Raw genomic sequence first — 13,733 nt, 5'->3', positions numbered from 1 at the left:
TACGCAACGATTATTCATAAATTTCATTCATAAAATTGGATTATTTCTGAAATACTACGACATTACAATGACAAAAAAGCAGTGCATATTAGCTATTTCCCGTCTACTGTAATTCCAATCGATTATTAACGTATTGTATGTCCTCATCCTGAAGTATGGCACAAATGCAAATCAACACCTTGTATATAATGTAGTATAGTATCAAATAATGCAATTCAATTGTATACTCAGCGGTGTGAGAATAGGCTATTATAGTTATCGGCACGAATCTTGATCTCTGACCTTCACCTGCGCAGAAGTAATTTATTGAGTCCCTTTTGTGGTATGAAGTGAGGCGCGCGGGCGGACAAAGCGGTGATTGGCCCGCACTACATCGCGTCATAGCTGTCACTCGGGATTGGTTCTTTGCTAATAGGAAATCACTTCTGCGCAGATGTAGGTCAGAGCTCAAGATTCGTGCCGATAACTATACCTGATATTATACCAATTTGTATGTACGATGGTATGTTTGCTTATTACTCTTTCGCACAAAAACTAATGGATGGATTTGCTGAAACTTTTTATCCATGTACGAGAAGTAGTTCCTTTAGAAAGGTAAAAACCGCTCGCAAAAGCACACTGGTTAAATCAAAAAACATTGATTGTATTGAGAAACAAATTAAAAGGACGAATGCTAGTCCAATCCAAAAAAGGCTCGCTGAAACGGATATTCATAAACAGACATTTCGGTCACAATCCGAATGAAAAACCCGAGTAAATCTGAATCGAGAGCAAAGGAATCGATTCCCACCATATCCTAGACAGGCATAAATCGACGTTGGGGTCTGCTAGCTTTTAGGGTCCCGTAGGGCGTGGAGCCGAACGATCTACGAGTCGTTGCGGGTTTCATAGCTGTCCTGGGCGAAGCGTTGCACAATGTAATAAAAATGTGTTGCAGTTGAATATTGGTGTTTCGAATATGTATGCTATATCTATTCTTTTTTTTATATCTATTCTATATAATCTAATCTTCTTTACAACTCACAATTTGTTTGCTGTTTCGTTTGCTTGAAAGAGGAAGGAAAAACATCATTGAACGAAAGATGCAATCGATGTTCAATTCTCGATACCGTGTGCATGACACGAATAGCTGGGTTACACAATTATGTTTATCTGATTATTCTAGTTGACTTCTTCCAATGTATTGAACAACTAGGCCTTTACTCCTCTCGCACTTGGCAGGGCGATTATATTCAAAGGCTGGGCGGGCCGCGCATATTTCATCTCAGTCGTCGATAGCTCATATGAAATATAGCCGCAGAGGTAACTATGAACGCTGTTTAAGATATTTTTATGTCCCAAGTATTTTGCCTTGGATACGTATGTACGTGGGTGCCAATGATATAAAAGAATTATGTGCTGTTTTATTTTCTAAGGAGACGTAAAATATTCTTTCTTCTTCTGTGTATGAATTTGATTATGGATAGTAAAATATATTCAAATGTGTTTCGTGAATATGTCTGCTGTTTGGGTAGTTTATTTCTTGATTTTAGTGCTTATTTAGTAAGCTATTTTATTTCTTCCCCTTATGAAATATGTTCGGAGAGTAACTTTACAACACCAACAGGACAATCAACACAGCACTCTGACCGCTACTAAAAAATCCGTACGTTCCATTACGCCATAACAAAAACACAAGGAGCTTATACCTTAGTTGGTCTATAAATTATTCACAAACCAAATTACCTCAGAGTGTGTAAAAAACCTTCCAGAATTTACCTTCAGCATAAAACGGAACGCTTAGTTTAAAATTCAAATTTGGAAGCGTCTAACACGGCTGCCGCTCAGTCGATTTAAGTGCAAATACGTCCGAGTAGCGGAGTCGCCGGCGCTGGACATTTGCTATAGTAATGAGGGACTCCCACCACTGGCCGGTTAATTCTATTCATGGCTACAATAGTACGAATGCACAGTACAAATAGCGAATTACGCCCGCACTGAATAAAAGAAATGTGTGGTTTTAGCTTCTTTTTCTTTCTTTCTTCAATGCAATCTGCGCTGTTAGATTAGCATAAGTAGGGTCGGAAGCCTGGCAGGTGCTGGACAGACGTAATGACTGAATTATATGTCATAGGCCTCTTCGAACTACAAGTTATTTTTTAGAATATTTTGATGAAATGTTTGCAATGTGTCATCATCCACAGCTAAACTTAGACGTTTCCCGAACATCGTCCTAAAGCGAATATTTGGACTGCTTCTAGCAGACTTACGTAACCTGAAATAGGTCAAAGGTCGCTTTTCAGGGCTGTACAGTCAACAAGCAGGGTTTAGTTTAACAGAGTCAAAGTGAAGTAATTTTAATCGAATTTCCCGTCATTTACATTCCACCTCATAAAACAATGTGAGGTGCCATTAAAAAAACCACCGCGGATGACAGGCTTGGAAAAATGCAGCTGAAATTTTCAAAAATCTTACCACAATTGCCACGCGAATTCAAGAGCTATTTGTGAACACATAAGGTCGAAAATCCAATGCGTCTTGCAAGAGTTTAGTTGCCCATCTGCAATTATGTCCGGGCGTGGGAACTGCTACATTTTGAGTTGGTCGAACAAAACATATTTAGAATTTGAATTCCAGAATGCTCTAGTAATGTTTGGATTTCAATTGGAAGTAAAAAGGAAAACTATATTTCAGCCTGCCTTTTAAGGCTTGAAAAGTCATACTGATTTTTTATATACCTACCCAACCCATACCTATGCGAGGCTTCGTCCTTAGTAACATAGTACATATATTACTCAATATTTTGCTAGTACAGAGATCTATATCCCAGCCTTGACCTAAGATCATACAGATCAAAACACAGCCCACAAAGCTCAAAACTTGAAATATTTTCACAGCAAAGTGTTAAGACAGCCCCGAATTGTACTTAAGAAAGTTTAATGAAACCTAATTAGACCGTAAATTTAAAGCCAATAGACTTTTCCAAGTGTTTAATCCCGAACCGTCCGAGCGTAATTAATCTTAGTACAGGGCCGAACTAATCTGTATGCACCCTTTTGATTAATTGATCGCTTGACGGAGCGATTCCCTTATAAATGGCGGCCATTTGGTGAACGGACAAGTTTTTTGCATATATTGGTTTTGGGAGCTTTGATCCAACTCTCTTTAAGTTGCTGATGGGAAAGTTGGGCTGCTGATATTTTGAAAACGTGGCTTTAAGTATTAATGTTTTCGGTGGATGATCTCTTTAATACCTATGAATGCGAATATCAGTGCACATATTATTTCTGATTAGATTGTTAGTAATAATTCATTCAAGGATTTGGCCCTGGTGAATATAACAGTAATTAGCACAGATTAGGGTCGCACTTAAAAACATTCGCCCTAGTACCGATTATGATTTGCGAAAAATAACAACATCATTTAGCCACCCTTTCGGGGCACCGAATGGAAAAAAATCTTCAGTCTAAATACATGCCTGTTTCTCAGAAGTTGGTATATACAGTTTTTGTCGGGGTCGGCTTAATAATTACACGGCGTGCCCGGACTATGCCCGAAATGGTAACCTAAGGTTTTAAGTATTTGAATAGATCACTTTTGTAATTGCTTCTACACTTAAAGGTTAATTTTGGAGCTCATTTCATTAAACCCAAAGTTAAATAGGTTTTGTGCTGAAACAGCTAGTCTTATTTTTCTTTGAAGATAAAATGTAGTTTAGTTAGTTTTTGAGTTTATTGCTGTGGTAGCTTTGATTCTTTTGTATCATAGGTATAAAGAAATCGACTTAAGTATGGTAGGTTATTAGTATTCAAAGCGTAAGGCGCCAAATGAAAATACTATGATGTAATCCTTCTATTGCCAAAATCCCCTTTCTACGACAAAAAAGGGATTCAAAAAGTACCTTGGTTCAAAAACGCATGTTTCCGAGGAACTCATTGAATTTCAATGGCCATGCATTTGAGGACGCCATCCAAGCTTCGCGTTTGAATTATAAACGAGTTTGGCTGATTTGTTGGTAGTAGGTACATATTGTAGGAAATTATTACATGATTCGTATAAGGAAAAGATAAAGTCACAAGCTTGATTGTGATAAAACTCTAAATAAAAATGATTTAATCGTTAATTCGGAGAAAGTGTAGGCAGGTGCCCGAAATTAAAAATAGAATATCTATTTGCTGTCACTTCTGGCCGTCATTATTCTGCTCTAGGTAATTATAGACTAGCTATTTAGTACCTATACCATGTTTATTTCACATAGTTCTTTCTTAGGAATCTGTAAATTGATACTCATCTTTACTAGTCACTTTCTTAGTTACCTGAAAACCTTAACCTAATTGTTAAAGGCTATGTATAAGAAACTTATTCAATGCGTGTTCAAGAATCCAGATTTATTCAGAAACTTTCCCTTCACACCAATAAAGGTAATCTATCTTAGTGTAACTTCAAAAGTTTATCATTATGAAAGTCGAGCGAGACTCTAAACTCCTTTAGCATACATTATTTGCAAATGCCAACGTTTTTTATTTATTTCTCTCTTCCCACATACGGAGCTAACTTGTCACTTTATTTACGCAAACTTCTGAATTCAGCTTCAAATTTTAGATTGGCCTTTATTCAATTACTTGTTTCAGGGAAAGTGATAAATTTTTGAAGTAGACTCCGTTTTATTTTGATTCTGCGAATTTCATTTGTGGCCCTATTAAAGGTTTAACGACCTAGGCTGGTTGTATGCTTTGCGACTGACGGATGAGCGGAGCGATTTAATTGTCTTTGTTGTATGGACTTTTGTATGAAGCAAATGGTTGAAATTATATGCTGTAGATCTTTGTCTAAGTAATAATGATTAGTCTTTCAAAAGGGAAGAATGTATACTATATCAAAAGTATGCTTAAATGATGATAAATGACTATGATAAATTCATACTACATTTACACATTTACCTACGAAGGAAGGTGTGATATTTCATGTTTTTGACACCAAACTTTAAAAGCTTCATATCAGATTCAGTCGGAACATCTTGATAAAAATAACCTATTATAACCGATTTGTGGCCGGCGCAGCATGTTTGCTCCTTCCATAATCTTCTGTCTGCCATCACGTAAAATTCTTCTTAAAATCACTCACGACTAAAAGTCGCCGGCCTACAACCACCCTGTAACAAGTAAAGCAGTTTTATTAGCACATGGCAGTCGCGACGTTATATTTCAAGTGTCAAACTGTCACGGGAATAATTAATGGCAGCAGTTCTGTTACAATTCTGTTCAGTTTATCGGGAGTGCGAGATAAACATGTTGTCATGTGATTGCTCGTATGTCGCTTGAAGTAGAACGTCACTATTATTTGTGGGGATTGTATTATAAATACTGGTATATTAGTTATTAATTGTTCATTATTTTTATGGTTATTATGAATAATGTTGACTTCATTATCAAACGATTTAAAAACGGAGGTTCTTCTTTTGACCTGCACAATATGTATGTTTGTGGCGCAATGACCTCATGTTTGGCTGAAACAATTTTGATGCGGTTTTCAGTATAGTATTTGCCAGATATAGGAGAAGGTTTCAGGTATATTACTGAAGTCAGTTTTTGCAACTACTCATTGTTTTTATGTAGTCTGCTATTCTGCATATAGCTGTACGAGATGTCATTTATAAATGGACTTGCTAGATCGTTCTTACCTAAGCTGTATTTATGATCGGGTCACCTTGCGTAAGAGTAATTAATCATTGCTTTGAATATTTCGGTCTATTTCAGATGGATCTAGGTATTATTATTAACTAGAGTGCAGACTAATTTATTACTAGCATGCATATTATTGCTCATATATCATTGAAAGGCGTCAACGACAACCAGACCTAAATTACTAATGAGCAGAAAATGTGTGACAGGATCGAACAAAAGTCCTCTAATACTACATACTGTTTACATTCTACAAGCCGAAAAAATAAAACACCAATTTGAATGAACTCTTTAATTAATAGCAAAACACGAAATCGGTAAACTCGAGACTAATTTAACAACATGGCAAGCGCGAACCGCATTTTACTTCGCTTCCAAACTTTTAAAATTTCTAACCAGATTTCAATTTACGTGCCAGAGGCAATCATAGCAGCAATAATCGCTCACAGGCCGAAACTTACGAAAAAATACAACGCTTGTTGTTCAGTGCAACTATTGGAAATATACGGAGATTCAATTGGAACGGGAAAGTTGATTATGATTGGTAAGTTTTGCAGGTAGGATTTTCAAAACCGTTCTTATCTGATTTTATGGTAGAACTGCCTTTCGTATGCAAATGAATGTAGTAATCAATCCTTAATTGAGTATTGCATTGTAGTCATCATCATCATCTCAGCCATAGGACGTCCACTGCTGAACATAGGCCTCCCCCTTAGATCTCCACAGATACCTGTTGGAGGCGACCTGCATCCAGCGTCTTCCGGCGACCTTTATAAGGTCGTCCGTCCACCTTGTTGGTGGACGTCCTACGCTGCGCTTGCATTGTAGTACTAGGACATAATATTATCACACTGTTGATAGCTAATTTGAAGCTTTAAATAATTGATTTGTTTAAGTACACAGATGAGAATATTGATGCTCCATATTCTGATTCCACATGATCATACAGGACTGTAGCATGTTGGGTACAAGCGACTTTTAACCGGTTCTCTTAGAAATCGATGAGGTAGGCCTATGTTCTCAATAGATACTTGAGATGATGACGATCAGAAACCAGTCCTTACATACATAGAAAAATTAACTACAGATCCTGACCTCCTCTTTTGCAAAGACGCTGCGTCCCCGTCCAAACCTGTCTCCTGTACCTCACCACCAGGTCGCGTGTAGGCGTCTTCCGGCGTTCACACCAGCGGTAATTGAAAGCGCCTCAGCCGAGCTGTTCCCACGTCAGTGCGCCGCGATACCGCCGTGATTGACTGGGGTTTGATGCCCGCCTGATGCATTGTGCAGTTCGTTCTGTTACTCGTTAATTGATGGTGGAATTTGTAAGAATGGGGGTCTTTGTTTTGGAGTAATTATATTCGTTTTGCCATGAATTTCTTACTACACAAATACCTTCTTGGTGCTCACCTACATAATGTTTAACTTATGATTATACCATTTGTACACTTTATCATTTAATACTAATAGGTTTTTAATTTTCTTAAAGAATGAGTCTACTTTTGATGAATGTCTATAATTACAAAATAAAGACCCTCATCCGAATACAATAGAAAATATCTTTACAATCAAAGAAGGCACTCGAAATATGTAGAAACAGCTAACTTTAAACTTTAATTAAAGCAAGGCTCAAAAAACAATTGAAACAGATTCATGACGTCACAATCAGGGAATGTCAACAGGCGCTATCGTACAATCGAACGAATGAACGAGAGAGCGAACGAACGACTCAAGTTATGTGATCCACGAATGAAAGAGAACTTTGGGACAAAGACGAGGGCCTTTTGTATGGCTAAAATTAAGTTAGTTGAACTTAAATTGATTTGCATGGACCAAGTGACGGATGGCGACCATCAATTTTAAGCCCTCATAGTTTTACGATTATACCCTTATCGGTTACTGCCGGAGTTTAAACACTCGTAAACTTTATCTGGGGGTAGAAAATATATAAATTTTGTTAGGGTTATTTGCGATGAGTACGTAAGCACTTGATTTTTATGGAGGAAGGAAGTGTTTAAGGTTTTATGCTTATTGGAGCTATCAGGATCTCGATAGCAACTCCTAACCAGTCTTACAAGAATTTCTCATGAGCTAATAATTAGCAAGATTGTAATAAAATCCTCGGTCCAAATCTCATTGTACCCATTTCAATATGGCCGCCCGTAATTGCAATTGAAATCTGCCAAAGCGTGTTCACATGAATATCAATGAAATTCAGACCCAAATTAAGGCCTTTTAAATACCCCCAAGTCTTTGAAATCCCTTTTTTCTAAATAAGCCCTTTACCCGTATAAATGGATTATAATAACGAGACAAACAGACAATTTGTAGAGGCTCCTACCTCCGTGTTAATTAATAATTAGCCGGGAAGGGAGAGGGGGGGGAAAGAATACTAATCCAGCACTGATTTCAACTGTTTATTTTATTTAAATTTCGAATTACCCTAAAGGAAGGTTTATGTGATAATTTAATTTTTGAATTTGGAATCGGGGTTGCTGGATTTTTCCTTTTTTCTTCAGTGACATACTTAATGGCATTGTGAATTCATCTCGCGTGATGTGGGCTAGTACATACATTGTTTTTGCGTATGACTGCGTTGTTAGTCAAGTGTGGTTTTTGTGGTGTTTTTTGCAAGTTATACATTGTACATTTAATAAATGGGAAATCGCGGACGTTCAATATATTTTTCGTTAACTTTACAATATTGTATTATCAAATGGACCAGTCAAGGCTTTTTCATACAATAATTAGGTTTTTGTGTCTTACATACGTTCTTTTTAAAATAAATAGGTAGGTTCAAGAATAGTACATAAAAGAAATTTAGAGAAATCAATGAGCGAGTTGTTCTTTAATAAGAGTTTTGTTTTAATATCAATATTTATCTTTCAATCAAAAACATGCTCATCGCTGATAAGGCAAACACACTTGAAGCAACATTGCTCTTTAAACTTTTGTAGGCGTTCAACATTAATTTATTAAACAAATATTTTCTCTTTATATTATTATAATATTTCCTCCCACATTGGTGTTAAAAATAATCGGTTAAACAAACTTAGTCATTACGTGGGTATTAGGTATTCACGCAAACGACACTATTAACCTACCTGTAGGTGGTCGTGATAGGTAGTGCTCCTTCAAAACTTTTTTACTTTAAACCCAGAGACTTCACAAAGCACTAAAAGGGACTTGATATTTTTCTAGAAGTAGGTGTCGGTTCAAAGTAACAAGCACATTCAGTAATTTTACCTAGTAGGAGTTACAAACAATCCCTCACATTTACGATTAGGGCAACAGGGCAACAGTTGATTTAATTTAATCTTACGCCTTGTTTCACTTAAAAGCAAGCTTGTTCCGCGGACCATTGCTATACAACAACACCTAGGCGTTATCACCGAGCCCAAGATCCACAACATCCAAAGACGTTATCTAGGACATGGAGTCAAGCAATTTGCCAGAAGCCCGGAGACGATACAATCCCCGAAATATGTGTCGGCTAGATTTGTCTGGCAATTAATCAGTATTAACACTCGGCCATCTGTCTGAGAGGATTACGGAGACAGAGGCGCCGTGTCTGCCTGTCTTAATAGCTTGGAGCCTGTTGGGAGGGGGGGATGACAGAAGTCTTATTCAGGAAGGTAGGCTGATGAAATGCTTAAAGCTGGTGTTGATTGTGAGTGTCAAATAAGCTAGTATTTAGGTAAAATGCAGAATGGTATATTTTTCAAGTCAAGATTGGTACCTAATTATTGTAATAGGTATATTAAGTATTGCTCTGGATATGAATCAGTTTTCAATACATTGGTGGAAACGGCATGAAAATTCGCGCAGTCTTTTTTTAGGTTTATTGAAAAAAAAAAACAGATATAATTTTCTTACTTATCTGTTTTAATAACTTCTTCATAGTTTCATACTATTTCAATTAAAATTAAACGATACCACTGTAGTCAGTTCATAGTGTTTAGAAAATTCCACAGCGTCACCAGTTTTGGGAACATCTGTACCAGCAGTTGCATCCCAGTTTCAAAGCTGAAATGTTCTGTACGCTTGTGGTTACAACGGCACTACCAACCAAACATATTGAAAACCGCAGTCTTGCTCTGTGACAGACACAGTTAACGTGCCAGTATTTCCTATCCTCTATAGATGGAGTAAGAATACCTAATTGTTGTAGCAAAGAACATGATTCCATTATGATATTACCAATTATCTATCATTTCATACACCAAAACCAGAAGCAGTAGGACTTAAATACTGGTATTTTTTTAAAGTTTATCCTGAGAATGAATTATAATAAAGGCTAAAAGACAAAAGGAGTATACATACAGATATGTATAAAATGAGTATTATGAACCTTCTGCGTATATCCTCCATACGCAATGACTGCCTAGAAACAAGGGGTTCTGAATAATTTAGATTAAGCTGCGCTAGTTCAGGTTAAATGATTGGGTTATACAAGACTTTTTGTTTTGTTATTTACTACTATTTTTGGCTTTACTATTTTTATAAAACTTTTAAAAGTGTTATTTTCCAAAGATTTTTTTTATAAGTAACTGTAATTATTAAAGTACTATCAGTAAATTGAATGCTAACAATTAATATCCAAAAGTTTATTTTCACAACGGAATCAAACACCATACCGAAGAGACAGTACCTCCACAAAGAATTCCCAACTGCCATCCCATTCCCGGTAACGAGGTAACATTAGAGTCCATGTTCTATTTCCCGGCAAACATTACCTCCACACGTTTCATATTTCAACCTTTATCAAGAATCACTATTTTAAAATAAAACCCCATCTACGAACGCTTTGAAAACGTCAGACGAGCAATTTTCGGGCTATTCTCAATGCATAAAACTTTACATCCGAGCCACAAAATACCGTGCCAGTGTAAGACGATCTCGACATTGAACCGAAGGACCAAAACTTTGTGGGAATATTTAAATTTGATGGGAAGGACGGCGGGTCAGATTACGATGGTAGTTCGTAGCGTTGTAACTGTTAATTCGGAAGAACAGCCAAAACCTTTCGCCTTAACGAGCGACAGTCATTAAGAACTGTTTAAGAGGCGCTCGAAATGTTCCAAGCCCCGCAGCTTACAGTTAACTTACGGAATTGATAACTTTTCAGAGAATTAGTCTTGTTTTGACAGCCCGAAAGGCTTCGGCACTAATGATAGTGCGGGCTTTCCCAATTTAGCCGCACGCGTTATGATTATTTTTATGTGTAAATTAAGGTGTAGGTAATAGCATAGGAACTTTTGATTCAATGTTTCATCATAATCAAAGCAGGATTTTGTAATAAATACATAATTACTGTTTCTAAGGTACTCTACCTAAATTGATCTTGCATTAGGATAAGCACTAAATTGATATTTAACGTGTCGTGTTTTAATATAATCGACTATACAAAGTCAATTTATTCTTAATCGTCTCATAAGAAAATCTTAAGTTCAGACCCCATAAAATTTTTAAAGAAATTAAACCATTTCATCAGAATCTGAATCTCACATTGCAACACACGCTTCCCAAAAAAGTTACCGAACACGAAACTGGTCCTTGGAGCCTTCATAAAGTTCCCGAATATAAATAAAATAGCACCACGGTAAGTACTAGCACTCGGTAGGAAAGTGTTGGCCACAATTTATGTGGTAAACTCCGCTGGCCGCGCCTCTTCGTGAAATAGCACCCAACTTGCTTTACTGGAAACTGGGACGTGAGGAATGGCCTAATAACTTAAGTGGACTGATTTTTTTGATATTACTTTTAAACGTTATAATTGGTGGGATTTAATGACTTTAGCTACTTAGGTATTGTTGACCGATCTGGTAATTGCTTTCTGTCTAGTGGCTGAAAGACAAGAATCTTTATCGGTGGTTCATGTATTCATTTTTAGTGATAAAAGCTTGTAAAAATGAATAGATACATAGCCTAACATGTTCGGAAATGGCTGTTACTTGTATTTATTATTGTTTTTGTATTTAACTAGTTAATTATAATTATATCTTTGACAGGCTAACACTATTGAAACTAACTTAGATTTTAAAGAACTGCCCATAAAAAGTAAGTAGTGTTATGAATTCCCATTTCTTGATTTGCTCTGTTTAAAAGTGTATAAGATCTGTATCTATCAGAGCCTTATTTGCATGATATTTCATCTTAATTGGATTAGTTTAGACGTAAGATCGAAACAAACAAACCAATAACTGTAAGTATATCAAGTTACGAATTGTCATATTTTCCAATATTAGCATGACTTTTCAGGCAGGCACTCGATTCTTTCAGTATTACAGGCGATCGTTAAAAAGCAATTTGTCTATCGTTTCATACAATTAATGTTCGTAGCCGTGTATAATTCGCGCGCAGCCCTGTATTATACAATTATACAAAATTTATGGGTTCATAACCTTCCACCAATTTAAATTATGTATTGATTTAATTAAGTTCATTTGTTTCGATGGTGTAGTGGTAGCAAGTGGCATGATGTACTGTATTCTATTCCCGGATTAGATACAGCATTATTAGGTAAATGTAATTGGTTGTAGCTGAACTCTTATGAGAAAATGTAACTTTATGGTAACATTTTGTGATATTAATTTCATGAAAGTAAATTGGAAAATATGATCATGATGATGATGTCTTCCTAGCCGATTATCGGCGGCTGTTCTCATGTAAGGAGATAAGCCAACTGCACACACATTTGCACAGACACAGGTGCACTCACTATACCTTCACTTTCATAGCCCGATGGGACGGCAATCCGACACGACCGGAGAGAGAACAGGCGCAGGACCGACATTTACGTGCTCTCTGATGCACGGGTGTATCAATCACCAACTTCCTGGCTCAGGGCTGCTTCGTGAAAGTTTCTAAAACCCGCAAAGCGATTTCGGGCCAACCCAGGAATCGAATCCGAGACCTTTTGCTCGGCAGCCCCGCTTGCGACAACGCGGCAACGAGAGTGGAAATAATACATTGTATGCATCTGTAACGATCCTCATGTTGCGTACTTACGCGAGTATAGTGTGTTAGTAATGACGTAGAAGGAACATATAACTGCTAGTATTATTTACATACGTTTGTGGTCACCTGTTTACTAGACGAATGAAAGATGACTCATAACTTACGTTGACCACAATCACATTATACCATAATTGGATGGATCTTGCACATTGACCGACCTGTGTGGAAAGACCAAAAATCAAGTGTTTATAGCGAATAATGACTTGACACATAATAGGTATGCCAATTTCCAGTAACATTTCATAATTTGGTTTTTTAACTCATAATACAATAGGTATATTTTAATATTTTATCAACATCCACTTTATTGCGCTGTTATTCTCTAGATACTCTTGTTAGGTACATCAAAATATTTTGACGCCTATCACTATTACCATATTGAAATGTTACACATTGGCAAAATAATTTATTTTCAGCTTTTTAGAAAAATCTAGTACTACATAGCAACTTATCGGACACGTGATATTAATAAACATAAAGTACTTAATTAAAAAGAACATAAAATAAGATTGAAAAAAGTTACTTCTACTTCCATATTCTATTGCTAATACGTAGTGCAAGTATGGAACATTTTACCTGTTACACATTGTAACCAGGTATTACCGTCTTATGAAACATTTAATAGAGAACGCTTCAGTTTTATGCGCTCCTAGTACTTTTTTGTCTTGTATAACGTAATTTTCATGAATTATTTCATCTAGATGCTCTTCTTAATTTTCCAATTTTTTTTTATTACCCTTGACCAACTTGACTATTATTATTTTTTTAATTTTGTCGAATGTATCATTCTGCTCAATTAAATGAATGGTTTGATATTCAAGTTATTAGGTTCATTAAATACATACATATTTCCTCGTATTACGATAAGTTTATAAACTAGGTAATCTTTTTTTATTTCAATGTCAGTTTGATTCCATTAAGCGTTCCAAATGTAAAAAAAATAAAGGATTATTAAATCAAAACAATTTTTTATCCAGGTTCCCTTGTTTTTTTTATTTAGGTAGATCTGCCATTTTGTAAAAGAAGGCATTTGAAGTTTTGTGTATTTAAAAT

This window comes from Helicoverpa zea, chromosome 15, assembly GCF_022581195.2.
Source record: "Helicoverpa zea isolate HzStark_Cry1AcR chromosome 15, ilHelZeax1.1, whole genome shotgun sequence".
In the NCBI taxonomy this organism is placed as follows: domain Eukaryota; kingdom Metazoa; phylum Arthropoda; class Insecta; order Lepidoptera; family Noctuidae; genus Helicoverpa; species Helicoverpa zea.
The sequence above is the reverse complement of the archived record's forward strand: the minus strand, read 5'-3'. Positions refer to the sequence as shown.